The sequence below is a fragment of the Giraffa tippelskirchi genome, chromosome 5, assembly GCF_054371585.1.
Source record: "Giraffa tippelskirchi isolate mGirTip1 chromosome 5, T2T-mGirTip1v1.2.pri, whole genome shotgun sequence".
Lineage (NCBI taxonomy): Eukaryota > Metazoa > Chordata > Mammalia > Artiodactyla > Giraffidae > Giraffa > Giraffa tippelskirchi.
The window spans coordinates 20,047,069-20,071,404 of NC_137279.1; the positions used below are offsets into that span (position 1 = coordinate 20,047,069).

The window sequence follows — 24,336 nt, forward strand, 5'->3', positions numbered from 1 at the left end:
ACACACACCTTACCACACTTTTGGCAGAAGGATTTCAAGAAATCTTGTATTACTAGATTTACAGCCTAGTTTTCCATTCGGATATTTTATTAAGAACCGAGAGTACTGGATCTCTGAAGATGTTTGTTCCTGCATAAGTTCCTGGGGCCACCCAATGACCAGAGGAAGGGAATTTCCTGCATAAAGACTGAGGTGCTGTAGGGACTGGGACATTCTTCATTTAACAGCCCCCTGAGATAAATATTTTTACATTCAACTTAGGAAACTGAGGCTCACGGAGGTTAAGAGGAGGAATCTCTCACGAGTAAAGAACTCTCTCCTAGAATTTTCCTTCTTCCATCCTTATCCCACCTCTCCCCTCCAAAGGGAAGGATTCTCTGCAAGTCTGTCACTACAATTCCTCCATATTTACTTATGTCTGTCAAAGAGGAAAGGTGAGGATGGCTTTCACAGAGAACCTGATATTTGAAATGAGCCTTAACGAGCAAATACTGGGCAGATGGAGGGAAATGGTAAGGACATTCCTGACAAGAGGAAATAGTACGTGCAAAGACAGAAGAATGGAAGAAATTGGCGTGTCAGGACAATGCTGGTTAATGCGTTGCAGAAAAAGTGCACACGTGTGTGTGTATGTGCATGTGTGTGTACGGAAATGAACAATAACCTATGAAGACAGACTGGAGGCAGATCACGAAACATTAACAACAGTCTGGGAAGAAATGTGCACTTTATTCTCTAAATCAAGATTTCTTAACTGAGATCATGAATTAAACTCCAGGGCCATGAAATGCCCTGCTCCCCAAAGTATGGAAATTGTGTGATAAACACACACATACACACAACCATTTTCCTGGATCTGCAGCTATCAAATGATTTTCAAAGGAACTCAGAAATAAAGTGGTTAAGAAGCACTATTCTGAATGACTGGGAATCACTGTATAATTTTATAGGCAGAGATGTGTGCCGTAACACTTTCATTTTAGAAAGGTAGCTGGCAACATCTGTGGAGGTTGGTGGATTAGAGCAAAGAACCTTCAAAGCAGAGAGTGATAAGAAGGTATTACCCTGCTCCAGCCAAGAGGTTATAAGTACTTCTATTAACACACACACACACACACACACAACCTAATTCCAGAGACTTTTCAAAGGTAAACTTGCTAGAATCTGTTGACCACCTGCATATGGGTTGTGATGGAGAAGGGAACCAAGCCTTTCTTTTAACTCTTTAACTTAACTCTCTTTCTCAGTTAAAGCTCCTGTCATCCACTTACCCCACACCATCATCAAGAAAAGCCATTCAATACAGCAGAGCAGCTGCAAGTGTCAAGGTACCTCTTTCTTCCATCTGCAACCAGCCACCACCGGGAAACTAACCAGAAATGCCAAATGCTCCAAAGAGAAAATGCTGATGGCTTAGAACAGGGGTTGGCAAACTATGATCTACAAGCTGGACCCAGGCTTATTTTTGTAAATTACGTTTTATTGGGACACAGCCACACTCATTCATTTCTGTACCGTTTATGGTTCCTTTTATGCTACAAAGGCAGACCTTAGACACAACACAGACTGTATGGCCTACAAAAAAAAAGCCTCAAGTATTTACTATGTGGGGCCTTGATGGAAAGTCAGCTAACTCCTGGCCTAGAACAAAAACAAGGGTAGATTCTATCTCAGAAAGTACTCCTTCAGTACAACAGGTGGGATTAACATGTAGAAGAAGGCTGTGCGTGGACCAAATTCAAATGTGTAACATCAATCTTCTGGGTGCAGCTGTAGATATATTTGTATTAGCAGCAAACTACTTATCAAACTTGAATATGCAAAATTCCTAGTATCCCTCTATTTGAAAAAATACCACTCCTCCTCATGAGGCAACATATTAAGGGCCAATGTTCTCAACCCAATTCAAATCCCTGTACGTTTTCTTCATTCTTCCACTAAAACCTATTTTCTCTCTCCCTTAGGTTCTCTTTTTTTTTTTAAGTAACAAGAAAACAAAACATACTAAGATCTAAGCACCACCATGTAAACTGATGAAATTCTCCACTCTGAGAACCCGTGTCTTGGCCTATCTGTGGAATATTGGCAAAAAGGTGGGTAAGTAGGCATTTGTAATTAGTGAATCTTAAACGTAAATTTCAGATTATTTCAAAAACTAAATTTTAGTCCATCCACTAAAATTAAGCTCTACTGGTGGCCTCTACTAGACTAGGATGGGAAATTACATGTATGATGGTGGTGATTTTTTAAAAACTTTTTTTAATTTTTATTTATTTGGCTGTGTCAGGTCTTAGTTGTGTCATGTAGGATCTTTGTTCTGGCACATGGATTCTCCAGTTGTGGGGCATGGGCAGTTGCGGCCAGTGAGCTTAGTTTCTCTGTGGCACGTGGGTGGGATCTTAACTCCCCGACCAGGGATCAAATCCAGGTCCCCTGCAGTGCAAGGTGGATTCTTAACCACTGGACCACCAGGGAATTCCAAAATATATATATATATATATATATATATATTTCTTTTTTTTTTCTAAATGGTATGAGAACACAAACTTCAACATATCCAAATTGATCAACTAACTCCTCACAGTTTATATAAAAATTATTTCAAAAATGAGAGTCTCCTAAATACATCATCCAAAAACATTCCCCAGAATCTAAGACACAATGTTCTCCAAAGGATTTTATTAAGCAACTTGTTTTACCAAGAATATGTTCAACATAGGAATGTGTAATAACACAGGTTTCAAATAATAAGCAGCTAAATAGATTTTAGATACTCTATACTAGGATTTCTTAACCTTGGCACTACTGATATTTGGGACTAGATAATTCTGTGTGAGGAAGACTTGGCTATGCATCATAGGCTGTTTGGTAGTCTCTGTGGTCTCTATCCACTAGATGCCATTAACTAGTTTTGGCAATCAAACATCTCCAGATACAACCAAATGTCCCCTGGGGGACAAAACTGCCTCATTCAAGAACCACTGCGCCAAATGAATTAAAAATTTTTTTTTAATTTTTAAAAACACATTTAATGGTAGATATTGCTTTGCAAGTCAATTGTTTCACAGACATGTTAGGTGTCCGAGCTGGAAGGAACCTTGGAAATCATGTGGTCCAAACCATACATGTTACAGGTAAGAAAAATAAGGGCCAGAGAGGGCCACTGAAACAGTTGTGACTTGAAGAGACAGGAGCCCATGACCCCCAGTTCCAGGTCAGGACACCAGGAGGACCGAAGGACCAACTCAATCACACAGGTGCTTACTAAGCATCTCTTAGTATCTTTCAAAGGGCACACACTTTAATTTGATGGAGTTCAATTCATCAATGTGTTGTTTCATGGGCTGTGCTTTTGGTATTGTACTTAAGAAACATTTACCTAAATCAAGGTACAAAGATTTTGTCCTGTTTTTGTCTCAATGTTTTCTAACTTCAGGTTTTACATTGAGGTCTATGATTCATTTTGATTTAATTTTTGTATACAGTGCAAGGTATAGATGAAGTTCATTTGCTTATATATAGATATATATCCAATTGAGCCAGCATCATTTTTTTTTAACAGACCTATCTTTTCTTCAATGGATTGCCTTTGTACTTCATTAAAATTCAGTTGTCCATATATTTATTGGACTTTTTTCTGGACTCTTCTATTCCACTGATCTATTTCTCAATCTTTATACCAATACTACACTGTTTCTGATTACTTTAGTTTTGCAATGAATTGTGATATCAGGTAGTATTAGCTCTCCAATCTTGTCCTTCTTTTTCAAAGTTGTTTTAGATATTCTGGGTCCTGGCCATTTCTACTTGAATTTCAGAATCACCTTGTCAATTTCTACAGAAAAAGCCTGCTAAGATTCTGACTGGGCTTGAAGTGAATCGACAGCTCAACTGGGGAGAGCTTTCACCTTAGCAACAATGAGTCTCTGACCTCATGCACAAAGAATGTCTCCTCACTTATCTAAACGTTCTTTAATTTTGCTCAGCAATGCTGTGTAGTTTTCAGTATTGCATACATGTTACTATTGTCAATGGTATTGGTTGTATTAAATTTCAATTTCTATTTGTTGCTAGTATAAAGAAGTGCAATTGATATTTCTACATTGATCCTGTATCCCATAACTTTATGAAACTTAGCAGTTTCAGTAGTTTCATAGGTTCCATCAGATTTTCTAGAACAGTTGAGTTTAAAAAAGAAAAAAGAGATACTTTTCCTTTTTCCTTTCCATTCTAGGTGCCTTTTATCTTTTTTGCTTGCTTGACTGTAGTGTCTAGAATTTCCAGTACATTGTGGAACAGAAGTGGTGAGAGTAGACAATCTTGTTTCTGGTCTCAGGGAGAAATCATTTGGTTTTCCATCATTAAAACTACATTATCTGTAGTTTTGGTGGGGCGGGATATGCTCTTTATTGGGTTGAAGAAGTTCCTTTCTAATCTTACTGTGCTCAGGTATTATCTGGAATGGAGGTAAGACTATTAAATGTTTTTATTTTTGCATTTATAGAGATGATTACATGGTTTTTCTTTTTTAGTTGGTTCATAGAGTGAATTATATTTACTGCTTTTTAAATGTTAAACCAACCTTGCATTCCTGAATAATTACTCCACTTGGTCATTCTATTTTTTTTTTTAAATATAATATTGCATTCAGTTTCCTATAATTTGTTTAGAACCTTTGCACGTGGAATATTTTTGTGCAGGCGTCTTTTCTCATAAAGTCTATATCTTGTTTAAGTATAAGGGTTATGCTGGCCTTACAAAGAAAATTAGGAAGCACTTCCTCCTCTGCAATTTTTTCAAGTGTTTGTACAGAACTGACTTAATTTATTTCTTAAATGGTTAGTAGAATTCACCATCTGGGCCTGAATGGTTTTTTGGCGGGAATATTTTAATGACAAATTCAATTTTTCTAATAGATACACAGCCATTCAGGTTGTCTACTCCTGAGTATGTCTTTGAACAATCTTTTTCCTGTTATAAAATTTACAGACATAAAGCTGTCGATAATACTTTCCCGTTGTCCTTTCACTATCTGTAGAATCTGTAATGATGATAACTCTGAAAGTCTGGTTAAAACTTTATCCATTTTACTGATATTCCCAAAGAAGCAGTTTTGGATTTTAGTGATTTTATCTACTATTTTTCTGTTTTCTATACATTAATTTCCACATTGGTCTATACCATTTCCTCTCTTCTAATTACTTTGGTTTAATTTGCTTTTTAATTTCTTAAGGTAGAAGTGGAGGTCATTAATTTGAGATATTTTTCTAATACAGGATTCAGTGATACAAATTCCCCCTAAGTACTGTTTCAATGGAATCCCACAAATTCTGGTATGTTCTGTCTCCCTTTTCATTCAGTACAAAACTTTTAATCTCTTTGAATTGCATTATTTAGTTTCCAAGTATTAGTAAAATTTCCAAAGTTTTCTGTTTCTAATTTAATTCCATTGTGATCAGAGAACATAAGATCTCAATCCTTTTAAATTATAGAGACTTATTTTATGACCCAAAATATGGTCCATAATGGAAAATGTTTTACAGACATTTAAAAAGACCTGAGAAGAATACTCTGCTGTTGTTAGGTGAAATATTCTGTAAATGTTAATTAGGTCAATTTTTTCAATTCTCAAGAAAGGGTATTGAAAGATCCAGCTAAAATTGCAGATTTGACTGTTTCTCCTTGGAGTTCTATCCATTTTTGAAGTTCTGTTCTTAGAGGCACAAATGTTTAGATCCGTTATGCCCTCCTGATTAACTGACCTGTTTATCATTTTTTAATGACATCCTTTATTCCTGGAATACTCAAAATACCGCACAATTGCACTCATCTCACATGCTAGTAGAAGGAAATGGCAACCCACTCCAGTGTTCTTGCCTGGAGAATCCCAGGGACGGGGGAGCCTGGTGGGCTGCCGTCTATGGGGTTGCACAGAGTCGGACACGACTGAAGCGACTTAGCAGCAGCAGCAGCAGCACATGCTAGTAAAGCAATGCTCAAAATTCTCCAAGCCAGGCTTCAGCAATACGTGAACTGTGAACTTCCAGATGTTCAAGCTGGTTTTAGAAAAGGCAGAGGAACCAGAGATCAAATTGCCAATATCCGCTGGATCATCGAAAAAGCAAGAGAGTTCCAGAAAAAACATCTATTTCTGCTTTATTGACTATGCCAAAGCCTTTGACTCTATGGATCACAATAAACTGTGGAAAATTCTGAAAGAGATGGGAATACCAGACCATCTGACCTGTCTCTTGAGAAACCTGTATGCAGGTCAGGAAGCAACAGTTAGAACTGGACATGGAACAACAGACTGGTTCCAAATAGGAAAAGGAGTACGTCAAGGCTGTATATTGTCACCCTGCTTATTTAACTTATATGCAGAGTACATCATAAGAAACGCTGGGCTGGAAGAAACACAAGCTGGAATCAAGATTGCAGGGAGAAATATCAATAACCTCAGATATGCAGATGACACCACCCTTATGGCAGAAAGTGAAGAAGAACTAAAGAGCCTCTTGATGAAGGTGAAAGAGGAGAGTGAAAAAGTTGGCTTAAAGCTCAACGTTCAGAAAACTAAGATCATGGCATCTTGTCCCATTACTTCATGGGAAATGGATGAGGAAACAGTAGAAACAGTGTCAGACTTTATTTTTTTTGGGCTCCAGAATCACTGCTGATGGTGACTGCAGCCATGAAATTAAAAGACGCTTACTCCTTGGAAGGAAGGTTATGGCCAACCTAGATAGCATATTTAAAAGCAGAGACATTACTTTGCCAACAAAAGTCCATCTAGTCAAGGCTATGGTTTTTCCAGTGGTGATGTATGGATGTGAGAGTTGGACGGTGAAGAAAGCTGAGCACCGAAGAATTGATGCTTTTGAACTGTGGTGTTGGAGAAGACTCTTGAGAGTCCCTTGGACTGCAAGGAGATCCAATCAATCCATCCTAAAAGAGATCAGTCCTGGGTGTTCATTGGAAGGTCTGATGTTGAAGCTGAAACTCCAATACTTTGGCGACCTCATGCGAAGGGTTGACTCATTGGAAAAGACCCTAATGCTGGGTAGGATTGGGGGCGGGAGGAGAAGGGGATGACAGAGGATGAGATGGTTGGATGGCATCACTGACTCGATGGACATGGGTTTGGGTAGACTCTGGGAGTTGGTGATGGACAGAGAGGCCTGGCCTCCTGCGATTCATGGGGTTGCAAAGAGTCGGACACAACTGAGCAACTGAACTGAACTGAACTGAACTGAACTTTATTCTTGGAAATATCCTTTGCTCTGAAGAAGTCTACTTTGTCTAATATTAATATAGTCACTCCATCTTTCTTTTTGACCATTGTGAGTATAGTGTATCTTTTTTCTATCCTTTACTGTTTGCATCTTTATATGTAAAGCATATTTTTTATAGGCAAGGATATAGTTGAGCCTTGCTTTTTAACCCAATCTGAGAATCTCTGTTTAGACCATTTATATTTAATATGATTCCCAATCTGGTCCAATTTAGGTCTATTATCTTACAATTTGTTTCTATTTGTCCCAGGTTCTTTTTCTCCTTTTTTTAATGCCTTCTTTTGAATTAAATGAGTATAACTCTGATGTCACTTTATCTCTTTTGATAGCTTATTACCTTCAACCTTTTTAAAAACAGAATTGCTTCAGGATTTACAGTATATAACTTTCGACTTACCATGGTCTAACTTCAAGTGACAGCACCACTTCACATACAGTATAAGACTCTTATAATAGTATACTACCTAGTATCATTATCTTGCCCACCTAATACTCTGTAACTAGATGCTAACTCTTTATTAAAATGGGAGAGAAGCACTAGAATAATGTAAAAGAAATTGCAGCAACAAACTGAAACCTTCTCCTTGGCTTCATTTAAAACAGTAAATAAAAACTGAAAAAGACACAGATGCTTTAAAAAAAACCCTAAAACTACAACCATACCACCTGGGTTCAATTCCTAGTTCTGCCACGTACATACTGTATAACATAAAGCAAGACAGTTAGCCTTCCTGTTGCTAAGTTTCTACCTCTTTAAAATGAAGGTAACAATCGTTATCTTCTTTACCAGTTTATTGTGATGATCCAATGAGTTAATACAGGTAAAATACTTAGAACAGCTCCAAGCAACTAGTAAATGCTTAAAAAAGAATATCCATAGATATTCTGGGTTTAGTTCCAGAACACCTCAACAAACTGAATATTGCAATAAAGCAAGTCATATCAATTTTTTGGTTTTCCAGTGCATATAAGTTACGTTTATACTACAGTTGATTAAGTGTACAATAGCATTATGTCTAAAAAAAAGTACATACCTTAATTTGCTGCTGCTGCTGCTGCTAAGTCGCTTCAGTCGTGTCTGACTCTCTGCGACCTCATAGACAGCAGCCCACCAGGCTCCGCCGTCTCTGGGATTCTCCAGGTAAGAACACTGGAGTGGGCTGCCATTTCCTTCTCCAGTGCATGAAAGGGAAAAGTGGAAGCGAAGTCGCTCAGTCGTGTTCGGCTCTTAGCAACCCCATGGACTGTAGCCTACCAGGCTCCTCCGTCCATAGGATTCTCCAGGCAAGAGTACTGGAGTGGGGTGCCATTGTCTTCTCCAATACCTTAATTTAAACATACTTTATTTCTAAAAATCGCTAACCATCATCTGAGCCTTTAGCAAGTCAATCATTTTGCTGGTGGAGGGTCTTGCTTCAATGTCAGTGGCTGCTGACTGATCATGTTGGTGGCTACTAAAGGTTGGGGTGGCTATGGCAATTTCTTAAAATAAGACAAAGATGAAGCTTGCCACACTGACTGACTCTTCCTTTCATGTATGATTTTCTTGTAGCATGCAATGCTGACTGGTAGCATTTTACCTACAGAACTTCTTTCAAAAACTGGAGTCAATCCTCTCAAACACTGCCATTGCTTTATCATTAAGTTTTTGTAATATTCTAAACTCTTTGTTAAAATGTCAACAATCATCACTGCTTCTTCACCAGAAGATTCTATATCAAGGAAACACTTTCTTGCTCTCCCATAAAAAGCAACTCTTCATTCATCTGAATTTAATCATGCGATTGCAGCAATTCAGTCACACCTTCAGGCTCCACTTCTAGTTCTACTTTCACCATCGCTGGTTACTTCCTCCACTTAAATCTTGAACCCTTCAAAGTCATCCGGAATCAACTTCTTCCAAACTCCTATTTATGTTGATATTTTGACCTCTTCTCAGGAATCATGACTGTTCTTACCAGCAGCAAGAATGGTGAATCCTTTCCAGAAGGTTTTCAATTTACTTTGCCCAGATTCATCAGAGTAATCACTATCTGTGGCAGCCATAGCCTTACATCTGTGGCAGCTACGGGCTTCCCTGGTGGCTCAAACGGTTAATACTGCCTGCAATGCAGGAGACCTGGGTTTGATCCCTGGGTCAGGAAGATCCCCTGGAGAAGGGAATGGCAACCCACTCCAGTATTCTTGCCTGGAGAATCCCATGGACAGAGGAGCCTGATGGGCTACTATCCATGGGGTCGCAAAGAGGCGGATGTGACTGAATGACTAACGCTTTCACTAATAGCCTTACAAAATATATTTTTAAAATAATAACACGTTGAAAGTCAAAATTACTCTTTGATCCATGGGCTGCAGAATAGATGTATTAGCAGGCATGAAAACAACACTAATCTTGAGTATCTCCATCAGAGCTCTTGGGTAACCAAGTGCATTGTCAATGAGCAGTAATATTTTGAAAGGAATCTTTTTTCTGAGCAGTAGGTCTCAACAGTAGACTTAAAATATTCAGTAAAACATGTCGTAAACACTGTTGGTGGGAATGTAAATTGGTACAGCCACTATGGAGAGCAGTATGGAGATTCCTTAAAGAGTAGTTACCATATGATCCAGCAATCCACTCCTGGGCCTATATCCCGAAAAGACAGAAACTAATTTGGAAAGATGCACGCACCTCAATAGTCACAGCAGTACTATTCATAATAGCAAAGACATGGAAGCAACCTAATGTCCATTAACAGATGAATGGATAAAGACGATGTGAGATTTATATTGTAGTATATCACTCAGCCATAAAAAAAAGAAGGAAATAATGCCATTTATAGCAACATGGGTGGACCTAGAGATTATTATACTAAGTGAAGTAGGTCAAAGACAAATATCACATTATTTATATGTATAGTCTAAAAAAGTGATACAAATGAAATTATTTATAAAACAGAACAGACTCACAGACACAGAAAACAAACTCATGGTTATCAAAGGGGAACAGGAAGTGGAGGGATAAATTAGGAGTTTGGGATTAACAGATACACACTGCTGTATATAAATTAGATAAACAACAAGGACCTGTTGTATGGCACAGGGAAGTATACTTAATATCTTGCAATAACCTGTAATGGAAAAGAATCTGAAAAAGAATTACTAATTCACTTTGTTGTACACCCAAAACACAACACTGTAAACCAACTATGCTTCAATAAAAGTTGTCTTGAAAAACAAACAAACATGTAAACAAATGTGCTACCATCAAGATTTTATTATGCCATTTGTAGAGCACAGGGAAAGAAGATTTAGCATAATCCTTAAGGGCCACAGGATTTGGGGAAAGGTAAATGAGCACTGGCTTCAATTTAAAGTTACCAGATACATTAGCCCCTAGCAAGAGAGTCAACCCGTCCTCTGAAGCCAGGCTTTGGCTTCTCCTCTCTACCTATCAAAAGTCCTAGATGGCATCTTTTTCTAACAGAAGGCTGTTTCATCTACACTGACAACCTGTTGTTTAGTGTGGCCACCTTCATTAATTATCTTAGCTAAATCTTTTGGCTAGGTTGCTGCAGCTTCTTCATCAGCACTTGCTGCTTCACCTTGCACTTTTATGTTACAGAGACAGCTTCTTTCCTTAAACCTCATGAACCAACTTCTGATAGCTTCAAACTTTTCTTCTGCAGCTTCTTCACCCTTCTCAGTGTTCATACAAATGAAGAGAGTTGGGGCCTTTCCCTAATAAGAGTATTGTCTGGTTTGATCTTCTGGTCAGATCACTAAAACTTTCTCCATTATGAACAACAACGCTGGTTCTGCTTTTTTTTTTTTTTTTTTATAAATTTATTTATTTTACTTGGGGGCTAATTACTTTACAATATTGTAATAGTTTTTGCCATACATTGACAAGAATCAGCCATGGGTTTACATGTGTTCCCCTTCCCGAACCCCCCACCCACCTCCCTCCCCCTCCCATCCCTCTGGATCATCCCACTGCCCCGGCCCCGAGCCCTTGTCACATGCATCGAACATGGAATGGTGCTCTGTTTCACATATGACAATACACATGTCTCAATGCCATTCTCCCAGAACGGCCCACCCTCACGGTTCTGCTTTCTTATCTTGGCTTTCAACGTGCCTTCCACACTAAACTTAATCATTTCTAGCTTTTGATTTAAAGTGAAAGACGTGCCACTCTTCCTTTCCCTTGAACACTTAAGAGGCCATTATAAGGTTATTACTTGGCCTAATTTCAATACCCCATTTTTTTGGAATAGGGAGGCCTCAACAGATGGATAGAGATCAGTGGGGATGGGGACATCAATGGCCAGTTGGTGGAGGAGCCAGAATGCACACATTAAGCTCAACTATCATATATGGCGAAGGTTTGGGGTGTCCCAAAACAGTTACAATGTAACATCAAAGTTCACAGATCACCATACCAAATATAATAATGAAAAAGCTTGAAATATTGTGAGAATTACTACCAAAATGTGACCCAGAGACAAGAAGTGAGCGAATGCTGTTGGACAAAAGGCACCAACAGACTTGCTTAATGCAGGGTTGCCACAAACCTTCAAATTGTATAAAACAAAGTATCTGTGAAGTATAATGAAACAAAATACAATAAAAGAAGGTACGCCGGTAAATACAGTTAAGTCCCATTACTCATAAGGTGAATAAGACAATTTTTTAGTGCCCTGTACACTACCTAAAATAACCCTGATCACTCAACCCACATACTAGGCTGCACTTCCCTAAGTGAATCTACAAGCAAATTATTTCCTTAGGCTCTTTTAGTTGCAAGAAATTCATTCAAATTACCCTAAAGAGCATTTTATGTATGATACTACTCACTGAACACTGGTTATGATCTTACTATTGTTATAAAAGCTTTTGTGTCATCTCATTTAATCCTGACATCAGCCCCATAAGGAAGGGTATCAATATTATTTATGATGTTCACTTTTTACAGATAAGCAATGAGACAGAGGAGTTAAAACAACCTTTCCAAGGTCACACAACTAGTAAAAGACATAGCCAGAATTCTACTGCCCAAAGTCTGACACCAATACCTGCACGCTTTCCTGGGAAAAAAAAACGGGATGGGGTATCCAGAAGGGCAGGAGCCACAGAAGTACTGGAGTAACAGCAGAGGAGTATCTACAGAGCCAGACAGCAGAATCTCCAGTCTCAGGCTCTGTGCCCATCTTTCTCTCACCACATGGTTTCCTGCTTACAATTTTGTGCTTCTCTCATCACAGATGCCTCATTCTCGTCTGGTTACCAACTGGCTTCCTCAACTCCTTTACCATTTCTGTAACTCACAGCTTCTGCTTATACTTAACTTTCCAGTCCCTTAAACTTTAATTTTACAGGATTCCACACTAACGTATCTTCCCAGCTTAGGCTCTCATGCCTCAATGGCAAATTAACTCCATGTTCCCTATTGCTACTGCTACTGCTAAGTCGCTTCAGTCGTGTCCGACTCTGTGCGACCCCATAGATGGCAGCCCACCAGGCTCCTCTGTCCCTGGGATTCTCCAGGCAAGAACACTGGAGTGGGTCGCCATTGCCTTCTCCAGTGCATGAATGGGAAAAGTGAAAGTGAAGTCGCTCAGTCGTGTCCGACTCTTAGCGACCCCATGGACTGTAGCCTACCAGGCCCCTCCATCCATGGGATTTTCCAGGCAAAAGTACTGGAGTGGGGTGCCATTGCCTTCTCCGCCATGTTCCCTATACATGGCTGTAATTTCCCCCACCAGACAATGCTAGGTTGTTAGCTGGTTTACAGATTAGCAGCCCTTAGGTCAAATGCCCACTCCTGGATCAATCAGATGGAATATAGCTTTTACCTGGTAAAAACACAGCTATTGAGGTCTGTTCCTCTGCAATGTACTGTCGAACTGCAGGCACACCAGAATTATAAAACACATGTCTGGGACACTGAGTCAGCGAAGTCACCCTTAATCTGGGGCTCAAAAGTCTTGTCAGTATTTTTAATCTATTTAGTTATAGTAATTAAGCAGTCATAAATACAAATTTTGGTTGTTATTAAGGAGATCATATAATTTACAGTGTCACACAAGTAAGACATGGGACACAGGCCCAGCTATTGTTAAGTCAAGGATGGCCACACGACAGCAACAGTATCGCGACTGAGACAAGGAAAACCCATCGTTGTCTATCATTTTCAATTCTGCTCAGACAGAAGTAGCAAACATCAATAACCCTCTCTGTTCGTAGCTATGTGTGTTGCACCACACTGAACTCAGGCAGAAGAGGGGTCTAGATGTGCTGACACTATTACTACAGCCAATTCACAGCTGCCCACATGGCAGCACAGAGGCCTCAACAGTACTGCTAGTTCCCCCAAGTTCAAACCTTTAGAATTATAGCTCAAAAAATCCTTTTGCAGATGAGTCTGACCCTACACCCCTTGGCTTTTTCAATGGCAGAGGAAAGACTTTGAAATGAAAACCTTCTGCTACATAATTAGCTAAGACCAAGTAATAGCGACAGAAAGAAAAAAGCAAACGTATAACTTATCAATGCTACTTTCCTATCAATGTTGTTTTAAATCTTCTTCTTGGGAGGATTACCTAATACATATATAACTTAACTAGAAACCCCCTCCCTTTGGGGGGAAAAAAAAAAGAACACTAGTTCTAAACAGTTTGGATTTTCCCTCCAATCTTCATTTACAACTGATCAATTTACAACCTTAAAAAGAAAGGAAATAGAGTGAGAAGCCAAAAGTCAGTAACAGTATATGTTATCCCTTAGATTTTAATCTGTTTTACTTCTAAGGACTGAATAATCTGTCTCATTTTATCAAATTATTTCCAAAATCTCCAAAAACCCTTCAGGCCAAAGCATGCCAAAACTGATTCCTGTTGCTGTAACTTCAGTAATGCTGTTCCCCAAAGCTTATGTTCTTACAACCTTAATGAAACACATTTCCTAAGGACCACTCCTGCCCTCACTGAGCCTCCCTCCTCTCCTGCACGCTGCTGTTCAATCTGACACATAACTACATACAATCTCATGTGGTTTCACATAGAAGATTTCATCTCTCTTTGCTTCACCAAGAAGATGTAAGCAACCAGTGCAAGATCTAGAACTTACTCCTCCAGGATAACATTCACAAGTACTGGGCTCACAGAAACCATTCAAAAACACTGTTGACAAAAAGAAGCAAGTCAAAAGTGGAGTTTCTTACCCAAGGGTATCTTCAAAACATTTCCCTTTTAATAGACTCACCCCTGTACCCTCAGCCCTAAGAGACGGGATCTGAACCACACAAACCTACAAAAAAATATATCCACAAATCCAAACTGTATAAGAAAAGCAGCAGAGGTTATCCTAATGACAATTTACAGAATAAAAGCTGTATCAGTCAAACCTAAAATACATACGAACCCCCTACCTACAAAACCCTAAAAGCACATTCACAGAAGAGCAGCTTAAGAGCAACAACAGAAAACACATAGATTTGTCATGTAAGCTAATTGCAGGAGGCGAGAAAAGTTCTAGTCAAACCCTAAGACACCTAAATCAGAATTTGAAGAGGTCTAACGAATACTTTACTCTAGTAACCCTAGAGATCTACAGTAACCCCAGATACAAGAGAAGCTAGGCTGTGATTAGTACACTTGATCTTCAAGGTCCTGAAAGTAAGAAGAGTGAAGAACTAATTCAGCCTAGTACTTTGCTTTTATACCTTCTAATTTAATCCTTACAGTGTTCCTATGAGAAGACACTTCTATGCCCACTTTACAAACAGGGAGGATGAATGTTAAAAAAAATTAAGTAACTTGTCCAGATTCACACAAACTTAAAGCACAGGATTAAAACCATGGCCTATGCGGCAAAAAATTGTTTTAATTATTTGACTGATTCCAAGAACACTCAGAAGCATTATTTAAGACAATATGAAATCACAGTTGTAACATTCATATTCCTCTTATTGCAAATGAATTAAGATATACATATTTAATAAAAAATGCAACTGGGAATTTTTAGACTAAACCCAACCAAGATCCATAGCCATATTAATATTTTTCAAATAAGCACATCTGACTATATCATATCATTCATTACTTATTCAAAAAACTGCCAGTGGCCTTTAACTTTATGACAACTGGCTAATTATTTGGGTAAAAAGACAAAAATTAGATCTTACATTAAAATAAACAGGATGAATTAAAGATGAAAAATGTTTAAGGCATAAAAATACTAGAAGTAAAAATAGGTGAATTTTTTTTTTAATGTTGGCATAGGAAAGTCTAAGACTGACAATAGAAAAACAGAAACAGTACAAAAGATGGATAAATCTGACTAAAGAAAACATATGACACACACATATAGCCAAACATATATGTATATTTCATCAATTCTAGGACGAATATTTTCTCATCTTTTAAAATCTCTGAAATCAGGATGCCTCTTAAAACTAAGAGTGTCATGATTTAACTGAGAGTATATTTCTATCCTTAACTGTACATTAAACAGTGTCTCTCACAACTGAAGCCAACATAGATTTAATAAAAGACTCTAAACAGTGTTAGTCACTCAGTCATGTCCAGCTCTTTGAACCTCATGGACTGTAGCCCACCAGACTCCTCTGTCCATGGAATTCTCCAGGCAAGAATACTGGAGTGGTTGCCATTTCCTTCTCCAGGGAATCTTTCCAACCCAGGGGCTGAACCTAGGTCTCCGGCATTGCAGGTAGATTCTTTACCGTAGGAGCCACCACAGAAATACTCTAAGTTATGTGACAAAAAATAAGATAGGGAAAAGGTCTACAACAAGCAACAAAACCAATATTTTTCATACATGAAGAGCTCTAACATGTTATTAATGTTAAGCAATAGGATGCTTCAACTGTACTGGTAATGTTTCATTTCTGAAATTAACTGTATTTTTTTTTCTTTTCCATTATGGTTTATCACAGGATATTAAAAATAGTCCCCTGTGCTATACAACAGGAACCTGTTGTTTATCCATTCTATATAACAGTTTGCATCTGCTAATCCCAAACTCCCAATCCAGCCCTCCCCTAATCCTCCCCTTGGCAACCACCAGTCTGTTCTCTCTGGGAGTCTGTTTCTGTTTCATAGATAAATTCATTTGTATCATATTTTAGATGTCATATGTAAGTGGTATCATTTGGTATTTGTCTTTTTCTATTTGAGGTGTTAAATGCATTAATCTTCATGTATTTTTTTGTTTATCTGACTTATCTGCTTAAAAGACTTTTAAGAGATAAGAATATAACCAATAAGTATATAAGATATGAAAAGGAAATATAACCTAAACGTCCAAAAAAACATGAAAATATAAATTTCACCAAAATATTTAAAAATGCAAATTAAAACAAGAATTTATTACATAATAGATCAATATCTATGCTTGTAAAGTTAATCACTAAGTCAGTAAAAAAAGAGTACAGAGAAACAATTATATGGCACAGGCAAGAATGCAAATATACTTAACCTCCAAACAAGCAAATCATCCTCCTTTTAGGAATTTATCAAAAGGAAACAACCAGAAAAGTACAGGAAGATGTATAAGAAAAGATGCTAACTCTATCACTCTTTACAATATATAAAAGTTAGAAACAACCTATGTGTCCCATCAAGAGACTGCTTAAATAAATTATGATACACCCACAGAAAGTGATACAATGCAACCATTAAAAATGAAGGCAGATATGGCTGATTCATGCTGATGTTTGGCAGAAACCAACACAATTATGTAAAGCAATTATCCTTCAATTAAACATTAATTAATAAAAAACTGAAGGCAGAGAGAAGCTATCTTTGGAAACGATATAAGTATTCTTGAAAGTATACAAAGACTTTTTACATGAGCACCAGATTTTTTAAAGCTTATTTTTTTTCATTTTTTTCTGGCTTGATGTGTTTTACTTTTTTTAATTGAGATACACATAAATACGAAAATGTACTTATGAATTTTTGCTATGTAGATGTGCATGTAACCACCAGTCAAATAAAGATATAGAGCATTTCCAGCACTCCAGAAGTCTTGCTCTTCTAGTCACAACCGTTAACTACTACTTTGACTTCCAACAACAGAGATGAGTTTGACCTTTTCCTGAACTTCAAGAAGAGAATCACACGGTACATACTCTTTTGTGTCTGCTTTCTTTTAACAGTTTGTGATATTCACCCATATTTGCTAAGTATAGCAGTAGTTCCTTCTTTTTCACTGATATATAGTATTCCAGTATAGAGCATACCACAAATTATTGCTACATTTTTCTGCTGATGGGCATCTGGCTTGTTTCCAGTTGAGAGCTATTATGGAAAACAAACTGCTACATTTTTTCAGATTTCATAAATGTTTTATTTGTATAGCTTATTTAGTTTTAGATATTTATATTGATAAAAGAAATCAAACAATCCAAAAAAATATAATAAGGAAAGAAAAAACCCTGGTATCTCACCACATAGACAACTACCATTTTCTTTTCAAGATTTATGTTTATTATGTTATAAATGCTGTTTCTTCTAAATCAAGCCCTTTTCCTTCAAGTTATTTTCTCCCTTCTTTCTCTCCCTCTCCTTTTATACCTAAGACCAACTAGGTAACAAATGTTTACATCTGGTGTGCAACATTTTTCAATCTTACAAGATCACTTATACTCTGTAATACACATTGGATTTTTACAGTTTTATTAAAGTGGGATATTTTATATTTTCCTCTGTAACTTGCTTTTCTCAATTAAAGATAGTGGGATTGCCTCATATCACAGATTATTTTTGCCATGTCTTGTTTTCTAAGCAGTTTTGAGATATAAGTCACATACCATACAATTCATCCATTTAAAGTATACAGTGCAGGGATTTCCCTGGTGGCCCAGTGGTTAGGACTCCTGAGTTTTCACTGACGAGGTCTCTCATTCAATCCCTGATCAGGGAGCTAAAATACGACAAGCCACACAGAGAGGCCAAAAAGAAAAAGTATACAGTTCAATGGCATGTAGAACTATCACTGCAGTCGATCGTAGAACATTTTTTTAGATCTTAAAAAGAAACCCTATACTCTTTAGGCCTCCTCATCCCCTACCCGCAACTTCAAGCAACCACTAATCAGCTTTCTGTCTCTACAGATTCCCCTGTCCTGCATGTTTCATACGAATGTAATCATATCTGTTATCTGGCCTTTTGTGACTGCTTCTTTCACCAAGCATAATATTTTCAAGATTTACTGATGATATAACATGTATCGTACCTTACTCCTTTTAAGGGCTAAATAATAATCCCATTGGATGGATACATCACATTTTGTTTATTCACTTGTTGGGTGATAGACATTTGTGTTATTTCTGTTTTTTTCCTTACAATGAATAATGTTGCCATAATCATTTGGGAACAATTTTTTATGGAGACATGCTTTCATCTTCCTTGGGTATATACCTAGGAAAGAACTGCTGGGTCATATGGTAACTCAACATTTAATCTTCTTAAGAACTACCATACTATCTAGCTACATAATTTTACATTCCTGTTAGTGTTTGAGGGATCCAATTTCTCAACATCCATACCTATACTTGCTACATCACCAAACTTTTTAAATTCTAGCCCTTCTAGTAGTGTGAAGGGGTATCACATCATGGTTTGATGTCACTTCCCTTAGTCCCCAGTCCCCAGGTCATGGACTGGTATCTGTCCATGGCCTGTTAGGAACTGGGCCACGCAGTGGGCTAGTGCGTGAAGCTTCATCTGCTGTTTCCCACTGCTCACATTACTGCCTGAACCACCACCCCCAACTCCTATCCATGGAAATTATCTTCCATGAAATTAGTGTCTGGTGCCAAAAAGGTTGGGGACCACTGTCTTACAGCTAATGATGCTGAGCATTTTCACAATGTAAACATGTATTAAATCATCATTTTGTATACTTTAAGTGTCTTACAATTTTGTCAATTATACCTCAAGAAAGCTGAAAAAATACATTTAATAACATTTTATTGTCTCATTTCTGTATAATGTTCCTTTCTTTGTTAATGTTGATGTGTGTATTTAATTACATGTTAGTTAAAATATAAATGTAATAAAGGCAAATGTTTTCATCTTTTTGTTTACAGCTGTATCCCCAGCACCAAGCACTATTCCTGGAACACAGAAAATGCTCCATGGTTTTTAAAAAACAAATAAACAAATGATTTCTAAATCAAACATGCATTTGGGAAAAATTATAGTACTTTCTTTTGGCATTTCTCTACAAATAAGAAGTTATATAGGCTATGTTTGTATGTATAAAAACATACACACACATAAGTATACAGTATTTATATGTGAATAGTTCTGATGATTAATTTAAAAACCTCACCTGACTGGGGCGGGGGAGGAGGGTCTTTAGTAAGATATCATACTTGGTGAGATTTTACCAGGAACCTGAAATTTAGAATCATCTCTCTCAGGTAGTGAGCCCTTAATGCTCACTAGCCAACACAATATATTCCTCTCCTCTATTCTCTTCTACTCTATTCTATTCACTTTTCTACTCTTTGATGGATGACTGTGTCATGTATTTTCCCCCTTGTCAAACCTCCAATACACACAGCCATTCTTCCTTACTCTCAGCTAATGTTCTTGCTTATCATACACTAACAGAAAACCTCAGATGAGAACTTCCTCAAGCCACCACCATCATGTCTCTGTCCATATATTCTGTTCTTCTCTCCCAATTCCTAGTAAAGCAACGGCTGATCCTTCACCTGTGCTCAGACTGGGGTCAGCAAACCACATGCCTGTGCTGTCTATGGCAGCTTCATGCTACAAAAGCAAAGCTGAGCAGCAGTAACAGACAGTACTGCCCACAAAGCCTACAATACTGCTCAGCCCTTCAAAGAAAAAACTGGCTCAGCCTTGCACTAGATGATCACCTCTCCTCTCATCTAATACAGACACTGCTGGTTGAAGGGCCCAGTAAGTCCTGTGCAGAAGAAATGCGGTAAGACCCACACAAGACACAGAAGACATCAGAGACACAAACTGATGACCAAGAAAAGATCTTAACAGAAACTGGTCACGTAGAAAGGATGAAGATGAAAGGGCATAAGACTTTTCAACAGCCACCTGAAGCTATTACAGTACCATCCCTTAAACTGTGAAGGACAATTACTTCATTTTAGAATCCCACACTGAGACAGGCCAAATTATCAACCAACTGTCAGGGTAGAAGAAAGATATTTTCAGCAATGCAAACATCTCAGAAATTTCACCTCCTCAAACACTCTTTCTTGAAAGTTACTGAGGGATGTATTTCACCCAAAAAAGGGGGTAAATCAGAGAAAGAGGAGGGCAGAGATTCAGAGAACATGGGCTCTAACACAGGGAAAAGGTAAAGAGAACTTCCAGAGTCACAAAGGGAAATCACAAGCTGATACTCAACAGAGTGAAGAGCCCCAGCGCTGATTTGGGCAAAAGGAGGAACTCTAAGATATTTCCAATTAAAAAAAAAAAAGAATCGAGTGATCAATCTGATGTGTTTGCACATACTGAGACAGTTCCTAGAGGGTGGGGTGGGGCGCTGCTGCTGCTGCTGCTAAGTCGCTTCAGTCATGTCCAACTCTGTGCAACCCCATAGATGGCAGCCCACCAGGCTCCCCCGTCCCTGGGATTCTCCAGGCAAGAACACTGGAGTGGGTTGCCATTTCCTTCTCCAATGTGAAGTCACTCGGTCATGTCTGACTCTTAGCGACCCCATGGACTGCAGCCTACCAGGCTTTTCCGTCCATGGGATTTTCCAGGTAAGAGTACTGGAGTGGGGTGCCATTGCCTTCTCCGGGGGGTTGAGGGGATAAAGACAAATAGGACACTAAGCAAAAAAAAAAAAGAAAAAAATATTTAACATTTATTTATTTGGCTGCAACAGGTCTTAGTTGTGGCATGCAAACTCAGCTGTGGCATGTGGGATCTAGTTCCCTGACCAGCAATGCAACCCAGGCCCCTTGCACTGGAGCACAGAGTCTTAGCTACTGGACCACCAAAGAAGTCCCCCCAAAATTTTAAATTCATGAAATACAATCAGAGAATACTGCATAGTTCACCAGTAAACAGATACACAAAGTCATAATAATGTAAACAATAAACAATAACAGTTATATAACTATATATTACATTAGGAGATATAACGTATTAGGAGGTAACTATATTAGGAGATAAAGGGAGAGGAAGCTCAGTGGGCCTAAGAACCCTGAAGCTTAGACTCATCTTCCAGAGGAGGAACCCAACAGATATCTAAAATTGAAAAACAAGTAATACCTTAAAATATGGAAGTAAATATCAGAAAGAAAGAAAAAAGGCTAAACATATCAAAAATAATTGCTCTAAAAGCAGGACCTGGGAGGGAAAATTATTCAGGGGGTGGGTTTTCTTTTAAGTCTTACAGTACAACTTTCTTTTTAACTGCACAGGTGTATTATTTAAAGTCAAAAGTTAATGTGTTGTTGTTTTCAAGAAACATAACTAGTGTTTTTTGTATTATTTAATATCAATTAATTCAACCACTCCACAAATTTTATCTGGGCATTGACTGTTCCAGGCACTTTTCTAGGTGCTAGGAAGACATCAGTAAGCCAAGTCTTTGACCTCGTGAAGGACCTCAAGGAAGATCCCTCCTTATATCCAGAGGGAAGCAGATAATAAGCAAATTAACATATGCTATAATGTCAGATAAATCACTGTCGTGAAGAGAAATAAAGATGAGGGTAGAGTGTGATGGGGCTGCTATTTAGGCAAGGTTTTCAGAAAAGGGTTCTCCAAGAATGAGTAAGAAGGAAATTGAGCTCTAAAGGAAAAATCTGTTTGGAGAAAGGTCATATAAGCAAAATAACAGAAGGGTATCAATCAATTAAGCTCAAAGTGAGGGCTTCATTTTCAAGCCTCTCATATGCCAAAGCCATGTGTCATTCAAAAGTCTGTACCAAAGTCCCCTGTGGTGGCACACATAAATTGCCAGGCACTTTCAAGCTGAGTCCTATGAACACTGCTTCCTACATCCCTAACTAGCCCTTACTTACTAAAGTGACTGGCTAAATATATACTCAAACTTTCTTCTTCCCATAGAATAGGCAGATGTCACATATTTCAAATTTCAGTGTTTTTATTCCTATTACATGGTTAAAAGGTTTCCTAAACCAAAAGTTCAAGATGTTAATCAAGAAAGACTCCAGATTAATTTCAAGCTACCGAAATATATCACATCCAATCATTATTTTCTCACTAAAGAAAAACCGTAAACCAACAGGAGTAAGACACATTAAAAAAAACAATTTAGAGGGTAATTTTCTTCTCCAAGAAACCTCACTCAGGTTGAGCCACAGTTTCAGGCTATCTGAATTATCTTTTTATTGAAAACTGAGTAACTAAAAAAACTTAGCATCCAGAGTGAAGCAATTTGCTTTATTCTAAATACAGCTGGTATACAATAAAAACTTCATATTCAGAAAAGAGGATTAATTTTAATACATCTTATTCTCAAAACATTTGTATCATTAAAAATAGACCCAAACTGTCTTTATACAGCAAAAAAAGTGGAACTTTTAGATTCTAAACAAGTCTTAAAAGTTTAACTTATGAAAAGAAAACAAATTCAACCAATTAAATCTCAACTAACAGTTGGGTTTAGAGTTTAAAAGTTATTTAGAAATTTCTGGAAAAGCAGGCTAGCAACTATACTGTATGCTGAACTGTACCAGTGGATGTTGATGCTCCCGCCATCAACACTCCCCAGGTGGAGCATCACATCGTAGTAAGAGCTGAGACTTGGGTTTAGGTTCACTGCTTGCTTGTTGGTGTACTCACATTTTCAAACCCACTTCCTCAGCTCAAATGGAGATGATAATACCTACATAAGGTCAATGTTCTGGGCTTCCCTGATGGCCCCGTGGTAAAGAGTATGCCGGCCGATGCAGGAGACAGGGACTCCATCCCTGGGTGGGGAAGATCCCCTGGAGGAGGGCATGGCAACCCACTCCAGCATTCTTGCCGAGAAAATTTCATGAACAGAGGAGTCTGGCAAGCTAATGGTCCATGGGGGTCACGCAGTGTCAGACATGACCAAAGCGACTGAGCACATGCACAGGTCAGTGTTAATTGTTGGCACTCCTGTAAATAACAAGTGCCAACATATTTAAGAATCAATAGTATATTAAAAAGTTTTGTGATCTGCAAAGGCCCCTGGAGAAGGCAATGGGAACCCACTCCAGTATTCTTCCCTGGGAAATCTCATGGACAGAAGAGCCTGGTGGGCTACAGTTCATGGGGTTGCAAAAGAGTCAGACATGACTTAGTGACTAAACAACAACAACAATTTGCGACAAACTATACCAATGTTTGTCACATTTTATTTTAAAAAGAAAAATTTCAGTCAGAATTCTCTGGTTTAGCGCTAATGGTTATTAGATTCTAAGGAAGAACAATAGGACCTTGGTCCACTCACACATACACAGCCAGAGGAAGAAAAAATTTAGGGAACAGTTTAAAAAATTTAGGGAAAAAAAAGAATTAAGACTCCCTTAAAAACAAGTGCCAAGAAAAATATTTTTATCAAACATCTCATTTAACTATATAAACCAAAAGTATAAAGCTGTCTAACCACATGTAAACTGTGCATCATGTGACTTAAGGTCGAGTGTTTATTTGGGGGAACCAGATACCCAAAGTACATAAACATCTGTGTATTTTTAAAATAACTTGTCTTGATGCTTTTGTTCACTCAGTAATAATTCCCACTATCCTTAGAAGAAAAAACACAACAAATATCCTTAACCAAAAAAACTCTTCAGAGGAGTTTTTACTTCTTCAAGTTGTAAACTAATGCTAAATAGTGTTATCTGACCATCTGCCTACTTACCCTTTAAGCTCCATCAGGGCACAGACAGATCCTTTTCTCTGTTTTATCACCAACATCTAGGCAACTAACTGGCACCAAGTTGAAAATCAATAAACATGTGTAGAATGAATGAATGAATGTAAAAACTGGGCCTCTGGACAAAAGTGTTTTAAATTACAACAGAACAATTTCA

At 38.0% G+C, this 24,336-nt stretch overlaps 1 protein-coding gene across 16 annotated transcripts in view; it reads right to left on the reverse strand.

The window, feature by feature from the left end:
• Positions 1–24,336, reverse strand: part of RALGPS2 (Ral GEF with PH domain and SH3 binding motif 2) — a 163,675-nt gene that overhangs the window by 137,093 nt on the left and 2,246 nt on the right. The gene's annotated exons all lie outside the window — the stretch shown is intronic.